The sequence below is a fragment of the Sminthopsis crassicaudata genome, chromosome 1 (assembly GCF_048593235.1).
Source record: "Sminthopsis crassicaudata isolate SCR6 chromosome 1, ASM4859323v1, whole genome shotgun sequence".
NCBI classification, from domain to species: domain Eukaryota; kingdom Metazoa; phylum Chordata; class Mammalia; order Dasyuromorphia; family Dasyuridae; genus Sminthopsis; species Sminthopsis crassicaudata.
The window spans coordinates 485,338,745-485,361,882 of NC_133617.1; the positions used below are offsets into that span (position 1 = coordinate 485,338,745).

The following is a 23,138-nucleotide window of genomic DNA, read 5'->3' on the forward strand; positions in this document are numbered from 1 at the left end:
AAGTGAGTTGGCTTTAAGAGAGGGAGAGCTGGGCAAGGTCACCTGCCTCAGTTTCTCCTCCAGAGCCATCTGGGTCCATGGCCAGAAATAGGTCAGGATGATTAGAGATGGCCCTGGGAGCAATGGGAGATCTGAGCCTCTTTAAGCTAAGGTCTTCAACAGGTCTCAGTTTGATTAAGGCTATATCCATTCAGTATATATAGATTTATACTATATAGATTAATAAATATAGCATAAATATATCTATTATATATACTTAAAATAATATGGTACAAATGGAAAGAATATATGTGTGTGTGATATTTTATATATAGTATATCCTACTATATATTATGTTATAGGATATACTATACATCCTATAAATTTATACCATATAGTATTGTTATATAATATATGTGTGTTATAATATAATAGTATATTTTAGCATATTCCATAGCATAGTATAATGTTATAGATCTATGCTATAGTCTGATATTCAGCATATAGTATACGTTTGGTATCTATTGTATATACTTATATATAATATATAATATGGTATAAATGTAAGCTCAGGAAAGGAGGAAAAAATATATATGTATGTGTGTGTGTGTGTATTCACATACATACACACATAGGAGATATATAGTTTGCGTGTTGTCTCCCATTAGAATGTGAGCTCGCTAAGAACACAAACCATATTTTTGTCAAGTTGCTAGAGCACCTGGCAAGCAGCAGGACTTATAATGGCCATCCCCCCATCTCTTGCTCTCACACTCTTACACAGTCTAAATGCTGATCTCATCATTTGGCTGAAACTGCTCTCTCCAAAGTTGGGAAATTAGAAATTATTTCTCAGTTGCCAAATCAATCTTCACCCTTCGTGACTGCTCTGCAGCCTTTGACACTGCAGAGCACTTTCTTGTTAATACTCTTTTCCCACTAGTTCTTTGTGACATTATTCTCCTGGTTTTCCCCTAACTATTTGACCCACTCATCAGTTTCCTCTGCTGCATCTTTATCTAGGTTATGATACTAACCACAGATATCCATCTTGGGCCCTCTTCCCTTCTCCCTCTACACTATTTCGCTTCGTGGTCTCACCTATTTCCATGGATTCAATTATGTCTAGGCTGATGATTCGCAAATCTACTTATCCAGCCCTAACCTTTTGGCTGGGTTGTATGCTATTAGCATTTGACATCTCAAGGGGCTTGCTAAATCCTTTTCAGGGTTGTGAATTCACCTTTGCTGTCTTATATATTTATGCTGTGTAGTATATGCCATATAGTATAGTTATATAATAGTATGTTTTTACTATATTATATATCATAGTACAATATATATATAGATATATATACTATAGTATATTATCTAGATATCTACAGTTATATAATAATAATATAACAATATAATACAGTATAAACAGGAAGTAATCTCAGGAGAGGAGAAAGAATGTATGTATGTATGTGTGTGTGTGTAAGAGGGAGAAGGGAGGGAGAAAGAAGGGAGGGATGAAGAGGAGAGAGGGAAAGATGGAAGAAGGGAGGGAGGGAAAGAAGGAAGAAGGGAGGATAAGAAGGAAAGAGGGAAGGAGGAAGGGAAGGAATGAAGGAGGGAGGGAGAGAAAAAGAGACACTACTCTCCCCCAGGCTCCAAGAAGCTGTAGCTTATGCAGCAGCCACACCCCACAGGTAGTGGGCTAAACCAGCTTGAAAGGGTAACTGACAGCTCCCAAAATTGTAAATATTTTAGAGGTGTGGCTACCTGTAGTTAAGATTTCCCCCAGCAGAAAAGGTGGATGAGAACAATTTGTTCCAGGGCCATACAGGTGGCTGCAGACATAGCCAGGTGTGAGGTGATGGTCAGAGAGACTAAGGGCCATAGATATTTAGAGATGTGAAGGTGGAAATAACAGTCTTTCTCATTCACTAAACCTAATATGTTGCCTACCATTGTTATTTCCTTCTCTATAAAATGAAAGGCTGGAATGGATGCTCTTTTAAGGTTCTTTCCAGCTCCTATCTTCTATGACCTACAAAATGGGAGTAACAAAATTTGCTATTTATTTAACTGAGCTGTTTTGAGAGTCACGTAAGTATCAAATTAAATATTGTTCTTAAAGCACTTGGCACATAGTAGGTGCTTTCCCCCTTCCTTTCATGGAAAATTATGTCTAAGAAATCACTTCAAATAAATGCTTTTTCCTTCTCTTTTGTGTGAAATAATGGATGAGAAATCACTTCAAAAAGCTTAAAATGTAATATAAATGTGAGACAATTATAATTGGAAAATCAGAAGAGCTGAAGTGATGATCCTAGAAACAGGCTTTAAAATAATTGTTTAAATTTTTATGTCTTTTTTTTAACGTTATTTATTTTCTCTCCACCACTACCAGTCATAGCTCCTAACAAAAAATGAAAAAGAAATAAACAAAAAAGCAATTCAGCCCTGAATGGTATATACAATGCTACTCCATACTGCTCCACCCCTGCAAAAGAGGAGGAGGTCTTCAGTTAATACCAAAACATAATTGAGATAGAGGGCAATCCAATTCAAGTCTATTCAACAAGTGTTTATTAAATGCCTACCAAATACTTTAAGGGGGGGGGGGGGGTCAGGAATATGGTCCCTGCCTTCAGAAACTTACTTAAAGAAATGAAAATTAGAAGAGAGAAGAGATGAGAAGAGGAAACTACATACACACAGAAAAGTAAATAAGAGTTCTAAATATATGCAGACTAAATACAAGTTACAGTGTGTGGAGAGTACAATAACCAAGAAAAGCCTCTGGTAAGTGAGAGTATTTCAGCCAAGTCTGGACCAGAGCTAATTCCATAATAGCACCTGCCTCTTCAAGGCACAAGTCTCTCCCAAATGCAAATATATTCTCCACTCAGTTGTCAAAATAAAATCCTAAAGGCTAGGGCTAATTCTGTATGTGTCTGTCAGTCTGTCTCTCTGTCTTTCTCTTTCTCACTCTCTGAACAAAATTAAGTGATTCCCTATCCCCTTAAGGACCAAATGTACTCTGGGATATAGTCCTTCACAATCTATCCCCATCATATTTCCAGTATACTTACACCTTATACCCCACATTGCTGTGTTCTAGTGACAGAGACCTCCTCCATCTTCCTCTGACAATATACTCTCACCACTGCAAGCATTTTCACTAGCTGTGTCTCAGCAAAGAAAGCTCTCTCCTTCTTCGTCTCAGCTTCCTTGCCTTCCTCCAAACCCCAACTAAACATCCCACCTTCTGCAAAGAAACCTTCCCCCTCTGCTCCTTAAAGCTAGTCATTTGCATCCAGTCTACCTCCCTTTGTAACCCTCAGATCTAAGCCAGAGAGCCGGACGTAGAATAAGCACTAATAAATATTTATTGACTGACAGTGGATTGACAAGATTTGCATAAGACTACAGAATCAGCCATATGCAAATCTGCTTCCAAAGGCTACAACCTTAATTAACATATTTCTTATTATCTTAGTCCCTTTATCCTTTCTTTTTCCTACCCTACCTCTGCCAAGTGCCAAACCTCCCTCCTGGAAAGGCAGAATGGGGGCCTGAAAATTCAAAAGTTTGGCTAGGCTGGAATCCCAGTATTAGCAATTTTGGGGTGTCGAAGTGGACCCCATAGGAAAAGTAGAGTGAGATGAAGAGAAATGATTAAGTTCCAAGAAGAGAGCAGGAAAGGTAGTGAGTGACAGAGAGAAGAGCTGGGATTCCATTAGAGTGACGGGATGGAGAACAGTGGGGGAAATTTAAATCTTTTGGGGCAGATTAATTAGGAGACCCACTAGAGTCCCAACCTATGGACCAAAGAAACAACTGAACTTTCCGATTCATACTTATATTTGATGAGGAGGAAACTTAAATATAGCCCAGAGAATGTAAGTGACTAGCTTACTTATGCTGCTAATCAGAGTCTGAAAGTCAGATCAAAATAAATAAACAAAAAACAAAAACAATAAAATTAAAATTAATTTTTTTTAAATCCATGATTTCCTGATTCCAGATAGTGTTCTACCAATTATACGCTACTGCCTCTCACAAGAATTCACTTTAAAGGAAGAGAAGGTCCATGAGAACTCAGTACCCCTATTGATTTTTCTGTTAGTGGAGCCAAAAGTAGGATTTAGAATTGTGTTTGTCTTTGGGGACAAGCCCCTTCTAGAGACAAGGCCTTAGAATAAAAGTTTTCTCTGATTTCTCCCCTTCTAACTAGAATCTAGATTTTGGGGAGGAATGAGTTAGGCAGTATGCTACAAAAGAAAAAGCATTAGTCTGAGAAGCAGGAGATTTGAGCCATATAATCGAAGAAAGGATTTACTTTTTTAAAAAAATTATTTTACTGCTATTTTTTATTTTTACATTGCCTTCATTTGTGAATGTCTCCCTCTCCCTCCCCTACCCAAGGAGCCATATGTTGTAGCAAAGACTAAAGAAGGGAAGGAGGAAGCAATTCAGCAATTGACTCAGATGGTCATTGTGGGTCACCTCCAGAAGGGACAGTGAGATAAATGGGAGTTCTCAGGCCCCAGTTCAAATCCCAGCTCCACAACCTACTTTGTGGTTCCTTGGTCAATCAATTTAGCTTGTCTTCTCATTTTTTCTCATTAATAAAATGGGGGGATTTCCCCAATTGATAAATGGTTAAACAATATAAACAGACAATTTTCAGATGAAGAAATCAAAGCTATTTCTAGTCATATGAAAAAAAAATGCTCTAAAATGCAAATTTGACTACTCACACTTGTCAGATTGGCTAAAATGACAGGAAAAGATAATGCAGGAAATGGAAAACTAAGAAACTGATACATTGTTGGTGGATTGTGAACGGATCCAACCATTCTGGAGAGCAATTTGGAACTTTGCTCAAAGGGCTATCAAACTGTGCATACCCTTTTGATCCAGCAGTGTTTCTACTGGGCTTATATCCCAAAGAGATCTTAAAGGAGTGAAAGGGACCCACATGTGCAAGAATGTTTGTGGCAACCCTCTTTGTAGTGGCCAGAAACTGGAAACTGAGTGGATGCCCATCAATCGGAGAATGGCTGAATAAATTATGGTATATGAATGTTATGGAATATTATTGTTCTGTAAAAAATGACCAACAAGATGATTTCAGAGAAGCCTGGAGAGACTTATAGGAACAGATTCTAAGTGAAATGAGAAAAACATTGTATACAATAACAAGATTATGTGATGATCAATTCTGATAGATAAGGCTCTTTTCAACAATAAAATGATTTAGGCCAGTTCCAATGATTTTGTGATGGAGAGAGCCATCTACACCCAGAGAGAGGACTGGGGAACTGAGTATGGATTACAACATAGCATTTTAACCTTTGTTGTGGTTGTTTGTTTTTCTTTCTCATTTTTTCCCTTTGGATATGATTTTTTTTGTGCAGCATGATAAATATGGAAATGTTTAGAAGAATTGCACGTGTTTAATACATATTGGATTAAAGTTGCCTTGGGGAGGAGGGAAAGGGAGAAAATTTTGGAACAAAAGGTTTTGAAAGGTGAATGTTTAAAACTATCTTTGCATGTATTTGAAAAAATAAAATACCACAAAAAAATAAAAATAAAAAAGGGTTTGAACTCATGTTATGATACAATGATTTTCAATACCTTTTGATCAATTATTGTTATTAAATAAAAAAAATTTATTGTTATTAAAGACTTAAGTGACAAAAGACAAAAATACAAAATCTGCCAAAGACACAAACTGGGAAGAGATCATTAATGCTGGACAATAAAATCCATTTCTAGAAAGGGCTCTACAAGCTGGAATAAATGGCCGAATTTAAGAAACTGGAATGAAAGTAAAACCCTTTCTGCAAAGGGGCTAAAAAAAATCAACTGTACAAGGTGGGAGGGATGTGACTGGACAACATAAGTGGAAAGGACTTCAGAAATTTTATTGCCTGCCAGCCCCACATAAGTCATCATTCCACTCACAAAACCTAATATGATTTTAGGCTGTGTTAATACATAAGCAGTTTCCAGAACAAGGATAACATTGGTTCCCCAATCCTGTGTAGTCACAGTTGAAATATTTTGTTTACTAGTAGGGATCAAATTTTAGCACACAGTCTGGAAAAGAGAGGTCACGGTTTCAAAGATTTTGAAATCATATCATGCAAAAATTTGTTAAAAGAACCGGAGGGGCAAATGGTTGGCACTGATCCTGAGTTAGGAGAATTCAAAGCTGGCTTCAGATACCTGTTAACTGTGTGACCCTGGGCAAATCATTTAATTCTGATTGCCTCCCCCCCAACAAAAAAAAAACAGCACAAAAACAAAAAGAGATAGCAAACCTTGGGGGGGGGGGGAAGACCTATAGAGGACATTATTATCCTCACAAAAATGTAAGGCCGTTTGCCTTTCAATACTACAAACATTTATTAGCTACTATATCTACAATACTATTCTCAGAGAATAGAAATAGGACCGATGGGTGAAAGTCAGAGAGACAAATTTCTCCTCTACGTGGGTAGATTGCTTCATGCAGTGATTGACAACCTGGTCTTTGGTAGAATGGCACGTGTTCATCTTGGAAACATCCCTCCATAATAATTCTCTGTGCAGTTACCAGGTTTTTCCAGTCTTATAGTAGCAAAGGTGGAGAAGGATAAGTACTTAAGAAATGCTCTTCATTCATTCATTCATTTGTTCATCTCTTCAGCTTCTGGCTCATGTCTCTCTCTAAATTGCACATATTTAACATATATCCGATCACTTGCCAAATGGAGGGGGAAGGGAAAAAATTAGAACACAGGGTTTTGTAGGGATGATTGTCAAAAATTATCCATGTATATATTTTGAAAATAAAAACTATAATTTTAAAAAGAAAGAAAAAGAAAAACACACACAAAAAATTTTTTTAAATAAAAAGTCCCTTAATTCCCTTGCAAATACCCAGGCTGACAAGACATAGAGCAGTTTTTATTTATCCAGACACAAAATACAGAACTGATTCATAACTGAGTTCTAGCTGGGCAAAAAAACTCTTCCCCTTTGAGAAGGTCAAGTCACTCCCCTCTGTCCTTTGGACCCATCGGGCCCCCATGACTTATTGTACCAACGGGGACATGGGTCTGGGTAATTCTTCAGTGCATGTGGTTTTCCTGTTCTGACAATCCTTCCCTTTTGTGGCTGAAACCTGGTGAGAAGATCTTTCTCTCTGTATTATTTCTCTCTGTAAGTATCTAGGGAGGTCTATTTCTTGTTCCCACTTCTCTCAAGGCTACAAATTCTGTCTCTTTCCCCACTTTCTGTCTCCTCCTCCCCCTTCCTTTGAGCTCTTCTCCCTCCCTGTCTCTGGCTGGCTACCCTTGGTTCTCTAGAAAGGCTCTGGGGCTGAGCGCTCTTATCTCTGAGCTCCCCGGTGCTTGAATCTTCTCCCACAGTTCCACTTCCAGAAGACTTCGCTGGGACTTCCGGCTTCAGAATAAGAGAACCTGGGTTCAAATCCCAGTGATTCCACTAACTGCTAGCATGTGCTTAAGTCATTTTTCTTCTCTAGATCTCAGTTTTACAGAAAAAAAAGTTCTTGGCTCTCAGGATTATTGCGAAGATCAAATCATTTTGTAAACCTCAAGACATTACATATTATAAATGTGATCTTCCCGAATTCAAATCCAGCCTCAGACACTTTCTAGCTGTGTGACCCTGGACAAGTCACTTAATCCTGTTTGCCTCAGTTTCCCCATCTGTAAAAGGAGCTGGAGAAGGAAAGGGCAAACTGCTACTGTATCTTTTTCAAGGAAACCCCAAATAGGGTCACCAAAAGTTGGACATGACTCAACCCCAATTGCTGTTATCATTTTCAGCATGAAAACACCAGCCTCTCTAGAATCCAACAGTAGGAGAGCAAAAGGGAGACCAAGGTTTCTCAGCCTGCACTAATCTCTCTCATTAAATAATCTAAATAAAACAAGTAACCACTTATCTCTGTGGGCTCCTATTTTCACCATCTTTTCTAAGGCCCTGCCATTCTCCTCTGACCCACCAAGGCTTCTCTGCTTTGAGATAAAGAAGGTCAGTAAGAAATTGAATTTAAATTAGAGCCATTCATTAAGACTAATCAATCACTCATGAGAGAAAATCATATTGGGTTTTTTAAAGTTTTATTTTGCTTGACAGCTTTTATTTTTACATCACCTTCATTTCCAAATAACCATCCCAATATAAAAAAAGGAGAAAAAAGTATTCAGCAAACCTAATCAACACATCAATTGTCTGCCAGATATGCATTATTCCATACACTATTCTACAATATTCCATAGTCTGCTCATTTCCTCACTTCCCACCCTCCCCCTGTAAAGAAGGGAACACATCAATCATCTGCTAGAATGTGCATTATTCCATACACATTGCCACAATATTCTATAGTCCATTCACACCCCCCTCACCCTGCAAAGAGGGGATAAAAATACATTTTCTCAAGAGAAAATCTTATTGTATACAACAAGAACACTAGCTCTGGTGTTGAGAATGTGACTTCACATTCCACTTCCCACACTTAGTATATGTATTATCTTAGGCAAGTTACTTAACCTGCATGGACCTTAATTTCCTCATCTGTAAAATCAGAATAGCCAGGATGATTTCTGAGGATGTTCAGTCATTACATTCAAAGATTCTAAACAGACTTTTTTTCTTTTTAAATCTGAAGGCTGCCTAAAGGAAATTATCAATTTCAAATGCAACTGGGACCCCCGATGGGATGCCATCAACTGGTTTGATACAACCTATAATAGCCTGCTATCCAAGCACAAACACCACAGAGAAAAAGTCTCCATCTGGGAACTTCAACTGCAACATACCACGAGTGGCAATATGCTGTAGTGGAAAGACTGCTGCCCATAGAGGCAGGGAACCCAAGCCCAGTTTTGCCACTTGCTACCTGGATGACTGCATAAAGTTACTGTTGAGTTGATTCAGTCACGTCCAACTCTGTGGCCCTATTTAAGGTGAGCAGAGATAGGGAAGTCATTGACCATTTCCTTCTTCAGCTCATCTCACAAATGAGCAAAATGAAGCAAACATTATGTGATTTGCCCAATATCAAATACTGCTCCCTACAGGACCTTGGGGAAAAAATCACAACTCCTTAGGTCTTTCCTTATCCAAAAGAAATCAGCCTCTGAAGTCCCTTCTAAGCTCAAGATTTATGATATTCACAAAAGAGGAAAATGTGCAAAACTGTTTGTAGCAACTCTTTTTGTAGTGGTAAGAAACTGGAAATTCAGTGGATGTCCATTAATTAGGGTAATGGCTGAATGAGTTATGGTATATGAATGTAATGGGATATTATTGTTCTGTAAGAAATGACCAGCAGGATGATTTCAGAGAGACCTGGAGAGACCTACATGAACTGATGCTGAGAGAAGTGAGCAGAACCAAGAGAACAAGATTGTGTGATGATCAACTAGGAGCCAACTATTGGTTCTTTTCAAGGCAATTACAATCTATGGAAAGAGCCATCGGTATCCAGAGAGAGAACTAAGAAGATTGAATGTGAATCAAAACATAAGTATTTCTACTTTGTTGTTATTGTTGCTTTACTTGAGTTTTTTTCCTCATGTTTTTTTTTTCCTTTTGATCTGAATTTTCTTGTGCAGCATGATGAATATGGAAATATGTTTAGAAGAATTGCACATGTTCAACCTATATAGGACTGCTTGCTATCTTAGGGAAGAAGGAGAGCGGGAGAGAGGGAGAAAAAAATTAGAGCATAAGGTTTTGCAAAGGTGAATGTTGAGAACTATATTTCCACATATTTGGAAAAATAAAATACTATTAATTTTTTTTAATCTATAATCTTATAATTCTACCATAGAACTGGACACACAGTAGGTGTCCACTGAGAATTTTTCAATTGTCACCCTCTAACTGCTCAGCATTCCTCTGCCTAGACCTGCCACCAAATTTAGGTTGTATAAGAGTGGGAAAATTCCAAACTTAAGTGTTAAGATGCTTTCACAGCATCTACAAAAATAGTGTTTGGGGCTGGCTTTTACCTTCTGCCTACATTGCTTGTACATCCAACCCCCCACAGAAGACCTGACAATCATTCTCCTTCACCCTCTAAGCAAAACTGCCAGTCAGTTTCCCTCACTCACCTCCTCCAGGAGTGTCTGGATTATTTTATTTTACTTTATTTTATTTTATTTTTAAATCAAGAGAGATAAGAGGTAACTGTAGAAGCCTGTCTTGTTGCCTGATAATGCAAACTTCAGGGGGTTACTTACAGACTATGATTTTTCTCTAGATCTCCAAGCAAAGCCTGGCAAAACAGAGAAGGATGTGTGGGTGGCATGTTTGTATATCTAACACCAACCAGGCCCATCAGGGGAGAGCTACCCCGATTTCAAATATATTTACTATTTCAGCTGATGCAGGTCCCACCGCTCTAAAGCAGACATGTTAAAAACTGACTCAGTTGTGGAAGACAATACCATTTTTAACATAGGAAGTAAAGAAGGAGGGAGGAGAAAGGGAAGAAACGTATTAAGTGACTACTATGTGCCAGGGACTTTACAAATAATATCTCATTAGAAGGACCATAATGTTATCACAGGGAAGTTAGAAAGTTATACAAGACAGATACTGGACGATCTCCAGTCTACCTGATCTATTTTTTCCCACTGGACCCAGAAGGGATAATTCATTTATATGTCATGGCATCCCCTCCCTGAGTCATGGTCCTGTTCAAGAACAAAGGACAAACCCCATTATAAACTATTCCTCAGAAAATTGTATTCAGAAAAGTACTTTATGAGCCTTTTTTAAAATGCTAAAGAAAAACAGTGAAAAGCACTGTGGATAGAGAACAGGCCTTGGAGCCAGGCTCTAGATTCAAGTCCCACCTTGGATAGATACAGACTGTGTAACCTTGTCTAACTCACTTAAGTTCTTAGTGTTCTGGGCAAATTTATAAACTACAGAAAAAATGCCAACCTGCATTTGCAGATTAAGTTTTCCCACTGAGATGTCCATGAGAAGCTAATGAAATCCAAGGTGTGGTCCACAAAACCATAGAAATGCAAGGTTCTTATTATTGCTCATCAATATTCTTCCAGCAGTGCTACATAATTGCAAGTCATGGAAGGCCTTGCTCAAAGACAAATAAAAATTTCAGCCATGTCCAAGGACAAAAACAATCAATTAAAATCACAAGCACCTACTACTTTGGTCAGTCTGGCAGGTAGGGGGCAAAGTGGATACAGTGACAGGTGGGAAGTCAGGAAGAGCAGAGTTCAAAATCTGGTCTCAGACCCTGCACAAATCACTTAACTCTGTTTGCTTGAGTTATCTCTTCTGCAAAGTGGGTTGGAGAAGGAAATGCCAAGAAAACCCCAAGCAAGGCCACAAAGTATGAATATGGCTAGACACCTTCAACAAAACATGTGGCTCTGCACACAAGGTGTAAAAAGTGCGCTCAAGAGAACGAGCATAAAAAGTGTGAGTGAAAAAAGAGATGGAACAGTCAAGGACCATATCAAGAAAAAGGAAAATAGATGGATGGCTTCCGTACTGTACTACAGAATACGAAATGACCGCAAGGCTTCCGATGCACTGGGCAGATCCTAGTCTGCTATTTTTACATAAAGCATCCACTGAATAAATAATTTTTCATTTATTCATCCACTACGTAAAGATATGGGCAATAAAAGTCATTCGGGATGAGAAAGCATGAAGGGTCTGAATTTAATAAGCATTTATTAAGCACCTAGTATTTACCAAACACTCTGCTAGACACTGAGCACATAAAATCAAAAATGAATTTCCTATCTCTAAAGAGGTTGTATTCTATTCAACTAATAGCGACATTAAAATCTTTTTAAATTAAAAAAAAAAAAAATAATCCAATATAACATTAAAATCTGATATCTAATTGCTTAATCATGTAAGTCTTTTCTCCTAAACCACATCTTAAAAGCATTCCAGAGGCAGTGATCATTTCTTACCTATCTTTGAGCCAAGCAGAGGAGTATACAGTAGGTGCTCAAGAACACTTTAATGGATTGATCACTATCCTAATCCACTCACTCTGATCCATCTAGCACAGGAACTTGAATTGAAATTTGAAGCTGATCTAGACCCACAGAACAGAAGAGGGAAATGTTGTTCCAAGGGTAGCCCCCCCCCCACCCCCACCCCCTCCCCGAGCACCAGCACTAACATCCATGACAACAGTCAAGTCCTAATTAGATGTCTCAGTCTGGTGACATCCTGAAGAAACAGGGGAAAGGCAGTTTCTAGCTAGAGAAGAGGGATTTGACCATGGCTCACAATCCTCCCTTTTTCCCATCCCTTCTAAATTATCCTCACTGTTGGTCAGATGGTAGGCTAGTTAAAGCATGACTTTTAGACAACAGTAATATTGTTTATCAGCTTAGCCATTTACATTTTTTTAAAGTACAGAACAAATTAAAATTGGAATTCTTTCCTTAGGGCCTCCAGGACATTAAGCTTCTCTAAACTCTGGGCTAAACTCTGGCTTCCAAACCCTGTTTCTTTCCAGGATCTCCCATGGAGGCTTGTCTGTAAAAAAAATTTCCTAACGATGGGGCCCCACTTGAAACTGCAGAAATGGGAAACAAAGAAATTAATCAAAAAACTCAGAAATTTTGGAACTAGAAAGAAATTTAAAGATAGATGGTTCACAAGCCTTTAGGGGACTACATTTTATGTCCCTGAATTCTAAAACTGAAGGACTAGAAACACCAAGCTGAGAAAGCAGTGGATAGTAATACCCCTATGCAGACCTAAAATGCAAAAAGAACAAGAGAAAAAAGGAAGTGAATTGGAATCTGAAATTAGCATCCGAATAATAAAAAGGCAAGGTCCCTGCAATTAAATAATTTACATCTTAATGGGGGGAAACATATACACAGATAAATAAAATACAAAACAAATGAAGAAGCAAAGAGTGAGGTAGAGTCCCCAGTAGATCCTGAAATAACAGTTGAGAGGCCCCTCTTTTTCTTCTTAAATGGAAACAGGTTCAAGGATGATTTGCTCAAAGTGGTGTTTAAATCCATTACAGAAATAACTCCTTAGCTGATCACACAAGTCAAACCAGCTCCCCTTCTCTTCCCTCTTGCACATCTGGATCGGCCTTTCTTTCCTATAATGGGGAACAGGTTTCAAAACAGGTCTGTCCTGGGCCTTCGGTGCCTTGCTATATTTCACAACTATTGTGATTTTGTCCTATCTATCACTCCAAACCTGAACCACTTTGGTGAGTGGGTTGGGGGTTGGGCCTCCTTTTATCAGACCCATCCCTTCTTCTTCACGCAGAATGAAAGCCTTATATTTGCATAGTGCTTTGTACCTTTCACCCAAAACACTCACAAACAGCCCACAAACAGCACCTACACTCAGGTGTAGGCAAAAAAATTTATACAAAGTCAGCCATATACAGGATAAATTGGAAATAATTAAAAGAGAGAAGGTACTGCAATTAAAAGGTGCTTAGAGAATGCTTCCTATATAAGGTGGGATTTTTACCAGGACTTAAAGGAAGCCAGGAAAGTAAATAATCAGAGCAAAGGAGGGAGTGGGAGGAGATTCAACCAGAGAAAATGGCCAGATCCCAAAGATAGAATGTGTGGTTCCTGGAAGTACCAGGAAGCAAATCACAACAGACTGAAGTATCTGGGAGCAAGGTATAAGAAGGCTTTCGGCGAGAGGGGGCTAGAACGCTAAGCAGGGAATTTTTTGTATTTGCTTCTGAGTAAGACTGAACTCGTATTTTATATTTTATTTATAGTCCCTTTTTTTTTTTTTTTTTCCTGAACTCATATTTTAGAAAAATCATTCTAATGGCTGAAGGGAGTAGAAATAGACTTGAGGGAGGCAGATCAACTACCACTGCAGTAATCAATGATTGGTATCCTCTTTTGATAGATAGGAAAATGAAATTTAGAAAGGTGAAGATACTGCAATATACACAGGTACAACTAGAGTTCAGGACTTCTGTTTCCTAATCTAGTTTGTTTTGTTTTTTTTTTACTATACAATCATTACCAATCCTTTTCTAGCACCTTTTTCCTTCTAATCTTAAGGAAGGATTGAGAACCAGCCCTGGAGTCAGGAGTTCAAATCCATCCTCAGACACTTAAGATTTCCCAACTGTGTGACTTATGGGCAAGTCACTTAACTCCAATTGCCTAGCAAAAAAAAAAAAGAAAAGAAAAAACTTAAGGAAGGTAAGTAACCTCACATAGTAGAAAGAACTCTTGTATCTAAGTTGTCACTGATGTTGACAGCTAATAATGAACAGAGTGATAGGCCCAGAGACCCAAGTTCAAATCCAGTCTCAGATACTTCATAGTTTACTCAACCATAAAACGGACATAATAATAGCACCAGCCTCCCGGGACTATCCTGAGAATTAGATGAAATAATATTTGTAAAGCACAGTGGATAAACATTAGTTCTTATAATTATATTAGTATATATTATATTACCCTTACTATCATTATTATCTCTGTCAGAATCTTGAGGACATGGGCTCTCATTTTTTGGCTTTGCATTTATATTTAAAGTTTCTAGCTGAGGGCTGAAATGCAGGCACTTGAGAAATGCTTAATAATTGACTGATTGATTGGAGTAGAATCCCAAATCCTCCATGGAAGTCTTCTGGCCTATGCCATTCATTGGCTAAATAAATACTTTCCTTCCTTTGCCTAAGCCAGCTTCTTCTTCCTCTCAAATGAGGACAATACAAGAGGTTACCTCCCCCTCACTAGAGGGAGACTGTGAGGATCAAATCCCAGCTGTGAAAATGATCTGAAAAGTTGGAAAGGCTGTGTAAACAGAGGACATCATCATCATCATCATCATCATCATCATCATCATCATCATCATCATCATCATCACTGATGTTAATTCCCATTGGCAATTATCCTAAAAGCATGATTGGTGTTTAACAGCTGCAAAGACAGATCTGGGACTATTGTGTGCCCTCTGCTGGTTTTGTAAGAGATTCTTCCTCTATATAACATGCACTCTCTTAGCATTCTCCATAAGGGCAAGTAAAAAAAAACAAACAAAAACAAATGTTAGAGTAAAACAAGAATAGAAAAAAAGGAGGGAAAGAAGGTAATTTTAAATAGTCTGGGTCTTTTCCTGGGATAGCTCCCCTAAGAGTTGTCCTCTACCCCAAAGACCTGATCTTTATAAGGAGAAATAATTGATTTCTGAAATAATGTATCAAATCAGATATGATTCATTAATAATAGTCTATCAGATCAATGAGATGATGTATATAAAGCACTTTGAAAACCTTAAAGGAAGATATGGCTAAGGGAGCCATGCTAGATAATGTTTTTGACAAGGATCTGGCTAGGGGGAAGGGGAGGGGCTAGCTTTCCCTACCTCCAGCCCCTCACCCCGCTTTGCTTCTGCTGCCAGAGTTGGGGAATCCAACATGGTTTTTCTGGACTTTCTTCTTCTTGGCTCTTTCACCGGGGAAAACAAATCAGATGGGCCTTCTCTAATTCCCGGGCAGAAGATAAGGCCTACCGGAGGGCTTTCCATTACAAAGGCCTTACAGAGCAGCAGCAGATAAGGTTCTTTTACACAGGGGCATCCATCAGTTAGCAAGCATCCTTAATGGCTGGGCCAGGCCAGGTGCAGGGTCTGAGCTCACCTGTACCAGGCTACTGGCAGCAGTAATTAAATGGGTATTAAGGAGCTCTCATCCAGTGTTCCTTTCCTGCATCATTAGCTGTGCCCCGAAGGCTATTTTCAGACTCAGTGACTTAAGGCCAGGTCATGAGCAGGTCAGATAAAAGGAACATAGATTTAGAGCCCAGGAAGGAACCTTAAATAAAGGTTACCTCATTAATAGGAACAGAACTCAAAGGCCATATACAGCAGAGGAAACTGAGGAGGCTCAGGGAATGTAGATGATGTGTACAAGGTCATAGACTTGGGGGGAGAGAGGAGATTTTCCATTCTGCCTCCTGATCCAACAAGGTCTCATTTTACAGATGAAGATACTGAGACCTAGACAGATAAAGTGGCTTGCCCAGAATCAGAGAGCTAGGAAGTGATAGAGCCGGAACAAGAAGCCAGTTCCTCCAAAACTAAATCTGGTACTTTCCACATCAGGCTGCTTTACCATCCGGTGTGAATGCCATTCTCTGGGAATTCACTTTCAGAATCATAAAGGAGACCCCTCTCTAGGGGTAGCCTTCCTCACCTGTCATTACAACAAGCACATTCCATTCAATCCCAATTCCCCACCACTCTATGCTGGAAAGAAATATTCCTTCTGGAAATGACGAAATTGGCCACTGATTAAGTTTCAAAATGCTTCTTGGTACAGAGAGCATAAGAGAAGATGCTAATAATAATAATAATAACTAACATTTATGTGGCATTTATTATGTTGCCATATACCGTGCTAGGTGCTTTACAATTATTATATCATGGGATTCTCACCCAACCATAATCTGCATTTAAAGGAAGAGAAAATTGAGGCACTTGTTAAATGACTTGGTCAGGGTCATACAGCAATTAAGTATTTCTATTCAGGTCTTCCTGACTGCAAATCCAGGACTCTATCCACTAGCTAAAATATGACTAAATGCTAAAAGGAAAAAGTGGCAGAAATGTCAAGAAAACAAGTACCACACAAACTTCACAGTGCCTGCTGATTTAGAAAATCACCATGAAGAATGAGTGTCTTTCTGGACCAAGCTTCTTTTTTACACCATCTAACTTCTCTTTCTCCCAATCTGTGTGAAATTGGGTTTTCTTTAAGGTCACTACCTACTTCAGGATGATTTTTAAAGAACTAGTCTTCAGAAACCTAAAAAAATCTTCAAGGGCTCCCTACTGCCTCTAAGATAAGTAGAAAATCCTGTGGCTGGCATTTAAAACTCTCCATGAGATAGCTTTAATCCATCTTTCCAGTCCTATATAAAGGATTTTGCAAGCCTTAACGTACTACATAAATGTTAGCTATTATTACTTCATATTACTCCCTTTCATGAACTTTCGATTCTAATCAAATTGGCCTGCTTAAAACGGTTCCACAAAAACTTGGGAAGACTTATTATATGGACCAAGTGGACAGAACCAAAAGAACAGTGTACATTGTTACATTATTGTAACAAGAATCAACTGTGAAAGAGTTACTCTGAGCAAAACAATGATCCAAGACAATTCTGAAGAACACATGATGCAAAATGCTATCTCCCTCCAGGGAGAAAAGCTATGAACTTTTAAGTATAAATTGAAGCATTTTTTAAAATTTATTTTTCTTGGGATTTATTTTTGGGTATGGTTTCTTTTGTGATAGAGCTAATATGGAAATTAAGGAGGGGGAAAGGAAGGGGGGAATCGTTGCTAGCTGCTCCCCTTAAGTGATATTTCACTTCCCATCTCCATGGACCATTGCCTAAATGTCTCTGTCTCTCTCTGTCTCTGTCTCTGTCTCTCTCTCTCTCTCACACAAATACACACACACACACACACACACACACACACACACACACACACACACTCACTCACTCCCTAGACCCTCCACTTCAAAGAATACCTAATTTCCTCCAAGCACTTCTCCCTTCTAGTACAACAAGGGGAGGAAAATTTCTCATATTACTTTATATAACTTTTGTCAATTCCAATCTATTTATCTATAAAATATAAGCTCTTAGAAGACAGAAATTGTTTTATTTTGAGGATCTTCATTTCCCCCTGTCTAGCCTAGTGTCTTACAAAGAACAAGCCTTTAATCAATACCTGATCAAACTGAATTAAAGTGCTATAGAAAGTGGAACTAATGAAAGTACTATTTTTGCTGCTTATTTCTAGAAAGTGGTTTGGGAGGTAGACCTAAATCTCTAGGGTATGGACCTAAGGAGATTTATTTTCTTCACTAGGTTTCTAAAGCAGGAAAAGAAAACTCTACTGCTTAAAATAGTAGGTTTTAACACCAGTGAAAACCAAATTAGTCACTAGACCTCCCTACCCTAAAGGCAGGCTAGTCACAACTTTCCACCTTACAATCTCTAGGTTGAATCAGTCTAGTCAAGTCTAAGCTAGTAGACTCAAGAGCAGTTTAACTCCTTCATTTATTCAGCCAACCAACTAACATCCATCTATAATCTTCCAGGGTTAGATCTTGTGCTAGGTACTCCAAACAAACACAAAATCAGTCTTCAAGGAACCCACCTTCTCCATAAGGGAAAATAATATGAATAAATGAGCAATCATATTCAGGGGAAGAGGGAAAACATTCCCCCTGCATTGGGGAAAGAGAATAAGAAAAAGGCATCCAGAAGGAGTTGGTACTAGAAGTTGAAAATTAAAGGAAATCAGATATTGAAGGGAAATTAAGCAGCACACTGAATACAGCACTGGACTGCAGTCTGGAAAAACCAGTTAAAATTCAGCCTCAGACACCTAGTTGTGTGATTTTAAGTCACTTTACTCTCTTTCCCTGTTTTCTCATCTATAAAAATGAATTGGAGAAGGCAAAGACAAACTACTCAAATATCTGCTAAGAAAACCCAAATGGTACCACAAAGAGTCAAATAAGACTGAACAAAAGGCATTCATTTTAAAAAGCAAGGGTTGAGAAAGTCCATTCCATGAATGAATGAATGAAATTAAGGGGAAAAAGTCTTTATTTTATGTTCAAAAACACTGTGCTGATAAGCCTTGGGAATATAAATAGAAAAACAAGCCAGCCTCAGCTTTCAAGAAGGTAAAAATTTAATTGGAGGAGTTTTCAAAGGAGATCAAATGCTTGGAGGTGGGAGATAAGATATCCAGTATTAGAACAGCAATTAGGCCACGGGACTACTTACTATCTTTTCCCAAAATAAAAAGCAATCCAATTGAACATTCATTCCTCTCCAGTTCCCTTTCACATACCTCCAAGCTTCAGGGTCTTTCCAGACCATAGTCTTCCTCGGCACCGGGGGCTTTCTCCCATTGCTAAGTTCCTCCTAGAGCCTTCCATGGGATAGGGGTCCAGTCCAGTTGTTCTTCATTCCCAGTCCCAACTCGGCTATTGATTCTCTTTTCTACATAGGTACCTCCCTCATCTCACCTCCCACTCTTCCTTCTGCTCCCTTCTATATACAGTCTTTCCCAATAAGAATGCAAGTTCCTTACAAACAGAGTTTATCTTTCTTTTTGTTTGTATCTGTATCTCAGACCAAGGTCAGACACTCAGGAAAGCACTTAATAAAACCTTTTTTTCCCTTCTAACCACCTGGAGTGACTCAGTGTGCAAAAGATGGGCAAAATACAAAGCCTAGACAATAACAGAATCTCAGGCCTCAAGAAGCAAGTAGGTCAGCAGTTATTGTCTAAGGTTATTTTGGTTAGCTGATTAGGCACAATCAGGCTCAGTGCCCCCATTCCCCAGTTAACCCCTTGGTAAACTTCCAAATTGTAGGGTATCAAGGAGGACCCATCAGAAGGGCTCCACAAAGACATTCTTACCATTTGGGAAAACAAATACTACAAATCACATTTACAAAGCACTCTGCCTGGTCTCACAACAATCCTATGAGTAAGAGTTGTGTGTCCCTATTTTAACGGGAAGGAAACAGCCTCAGAAGCATCAGAGGGACTTGACAAAAGAGTAATAATCAAAAATAAAACCCTGATCTTCAGTCCCCAAGGCCGGAAGCAAACACCTTAGTCATCCTTAGCTTTTCCCCTCTCCAGCCTGGCCAGTGTGGAGGACATTCGTCCTCCTTGTTGTCTGAACAAGTCTGAAGTCCCAGCCCCACCAAACCATTACACGTCTAAGAATCAGTCTCTTTCCACTTAACCTATTCAAGCCCCCCTCATTCTTCAGTCTCATCACCTCCACACAAAGCCTTCAAGGCTACTGTGAAAACTCTCACCTATTTTTCTCTTGTAGCTCTTATTATCTATACTATTCAATGGTATACATGTGTCAAATTCAGATTACAGGGATTTATCTTCCTCCTTAGGAGGACAGCATTTATATAGCACTTCAGGGCCTCCTGGCGGTAAAGTGGATAGCCAGCCAGGCTTGAATCAGAAAAATTCATCATCCTGAGTTCAAATCTGACCTGGGACACTTAATAGCTGTGTGACCTTAGGCAAGTCACTGTACCCAATTTGCCTCTGTTTCCTCATCTGTAAAATGAGCCAGAAAAGGAAATGGCAAACCACTCCAATATCCAAATGGAGCCAACAAAAAAGGGAGAGAACTGAATAACATATAGCACTTTAAGGTTTGCAAAGTGCTGTAGATTACCTCACTTGATAATCACAATAATCCTGTGAAGTCAGTGCTATTATTATCCCCATTTTATAGATAAGGAAACTGAGACAGAGAGGTTTAAGGAACTTTCTCAGTATCACTCAGCTATTTCCGAGGCAAGACGTCAACATGGGGCTTTCTGTTGGAGCTAGAGGGATCTTGTTGTTATATGACCCTCAGAGGTCATGAAATGACCTGCTCAGAATCATACAAGTAAGAAGGACCAAAGCCTGGGCTCTCAACGACATGAGATGCTCAAACCAATCAAGCCTTCTGTCCCTTTGTCTTCTCTACTCCCACCCCATCAGCCCCGTACAAACAAACACAGGTTGATGAGGGGTTCAATACCACAACCACCCTTTCTCAAACAGAAATCATATGCAGCAGTCTGACAAAAGATACTTCTCTTTCAAAAAGCCTCATTCACAAGTGTACTCCCTTTTCCAGAAGTCAGGATTGTCCTAGAAAACACAGGTCACCATGGTAATAACATAGTAGATTCACAGATTTGTAAAAGCTGGAAGGAACCTTAGAGATCAAGCAGACCAACTGAATATGAAGCACAAGGGAAAAATTGCATTTCTTCTGAAGATTTCTCATTCCCCTTAAAGAAGCAGCCAGGTACACTGGAAAAACCTTGGGCTCTCGTTCATGGCAAAAGATGAGAGACTGGGTATCGGGGAGGGGGTCACTTAATGTCCCTTCAGATACGGCCAGTTAATTCTCCTCAGTGTATCCTGGAGAGGATTGCCTAGTAATAATAACAACAATAATACCTTTGAGCTCATATGGATTGGGTCCTCCAAATCACACCCTTAGCCTCATTTTATCTTTATCCAGAATGACCTCTGGAAAATCTCAGAATATAAATTAAGTGGAGTCACTATAGAATTCCCCAGATGTAGGTAAAAGGGTCCTTTGTTCCCCTACAAGCATACATAGATACAAGATAATACATAGGTATATATACGTATGTTTATATTTGTATATCTATATAAAGTCTTTATTCTCCCCCACCTGCAGCAGAAAACAAATCCAGCACTCATAGTGGTCCTTAAACAATTAGGTGCCTGAATGGATAGAGCACTGTGCCTAGAGTCAACAAGTTCAGTCATTTTTATCCTATCCAACTCTTTCTGATCCCATTTGGGGTTTTTTTTGTAAAAACACTGGAGCAGTTTGCCATTTCTTTCTCCAGCTCATGTGACAGATGAGGAAACTGAGATAGAATGAAGTGAATTGCCCAGGGTCACACTAATAAGTATCTGAGGTGAGTTTTGAACTCAGGTCTTCCTGACTCCAGTCTAACCTTCTACCTAAGCTACCATCTAGATCAACTGTGTAGGACTTGGCTCTTTTCAACAATGAGATGATTCAAGACATTTCTAATAGACTTGGGATGGAGAGAACCCTCCAGAGAGAGAACTATGGAGGCTGTGGATTAAAGCATAGTATTTACACGTTTTTTGTAGTTGTTGTTTGCTTGTTTGGTTTTTTCCCCTTTTGATCTAATTTTTCTTATGTGTCATGATGAATATGGAAATATGTTTATTTTTATCTTTTAAAAAATTTTTATTAAATATTTTTATTTTCAAAATATATACATGGATAATTTTCAACATTTGCCCTTATGAAACCTTGTGTTCTAATTTTTTCCCTCCCCCCTCTTACCACCTCCCTTAGATGGCAAGTGATCCAATGTATGTTAAACACGTGCAATTCTTCTATACATATATGGAAATATGTTTAGAACAATATAGGATTAATTGCTGGGGAGGGGAGAGGAGAGAGAGGAGAAGGGAGAAAAATTTGGAACACAAAGTTTTGCCAAGGTGAATGATGAAAACTATCTTTGCATATATTTGGAAAAATAAAATACTATTTTTAAAAATTATACCATCCCAGTTCTGTGATAGAGAGAGCCATCTGCACCCAGAGAGAGAACTGAGGGAAGTGAGTGTGGATCACAACATAGTATTTCCATTCTTTTTGTTATTGTTTGTTTGTATTTTGCTGTCTTTCTCATTTTTTTCCTTTTTGATCTGATTTTTCTTGTGGAAATATGTATAGAAGAATTACACAGGTTTAGTATATATTGGATTACTTGACCTTTAAGAAGGGAGTTGGAAGGCAGGGAGGGAAGAAATTTAGGTTTTGTAAAGGTGAATGTTGAAAATTATCCATGTATATATTTTGAAAATAAAAAAGCTTTAATTTAAAAAAAATAATAAAATTACTGTAGATAATTTTTTTAAAAAATTATACCCTCTACTTGTCCAGGAGTCAAGGAGACCTGAATTCAAATCTAGCCTTATCTACTTATTAGTTGTATGACCCCAGGCAAATCCCTTTATCCCGTTTCTATGTGACCCTGGACAAGTCACTTAATCTCTTTGCCCAAACCCACTAAAGAAGGAAATGGCAAACCATTCCAGTATCCTTACCAAAAAAAACACACAGATAGTAAGATCCATGGGGTTACAAAGAATTGAACATAACTAAACAACCAACACAATTCCTTCCAGTTCCCTTAACAAAAAGGAAAATGAGACAGAGAAGTCTTAGTCACTTTTCTTCCACATGTTCAGCTCAATGCCCTTCTTTTGCTTCTGAAAACTCAACCGCCACCTACCTGAGCATTTGAGACAAGTCTAGGGCTTTCTCGGGAGAAAACTTGGGATACTAAGGGGGAGACAAGGAGGGATCAGGGTCTGTTTTCAGAAATAGCAGTGGTTGCTGCAGAGTTCATAACATTAATATAACATTAAGCCTGGAAAGTCAGGCAGGGCCTTAATTGTGAGTAATTTACAACACCAAGTAAAATGTATCTCTTATCAAGAGGCAAAAGGGAGCCAGAGAGTAGGATACAGTGGGA

General features: G+C 38.7%; 1 protein-coding gene across 1 annotated transcript in view; it reads right to left on the minus strand.

Annotated features, from left to right (window-relative positions):
• TNRC18 (trinucleotide repeat containing 18) overlaps positions 1-23,138 on the minus strand; it is a 154,862-nt gene that overhangs the window by 115,739 nt on the left and 15,985 nt on the right.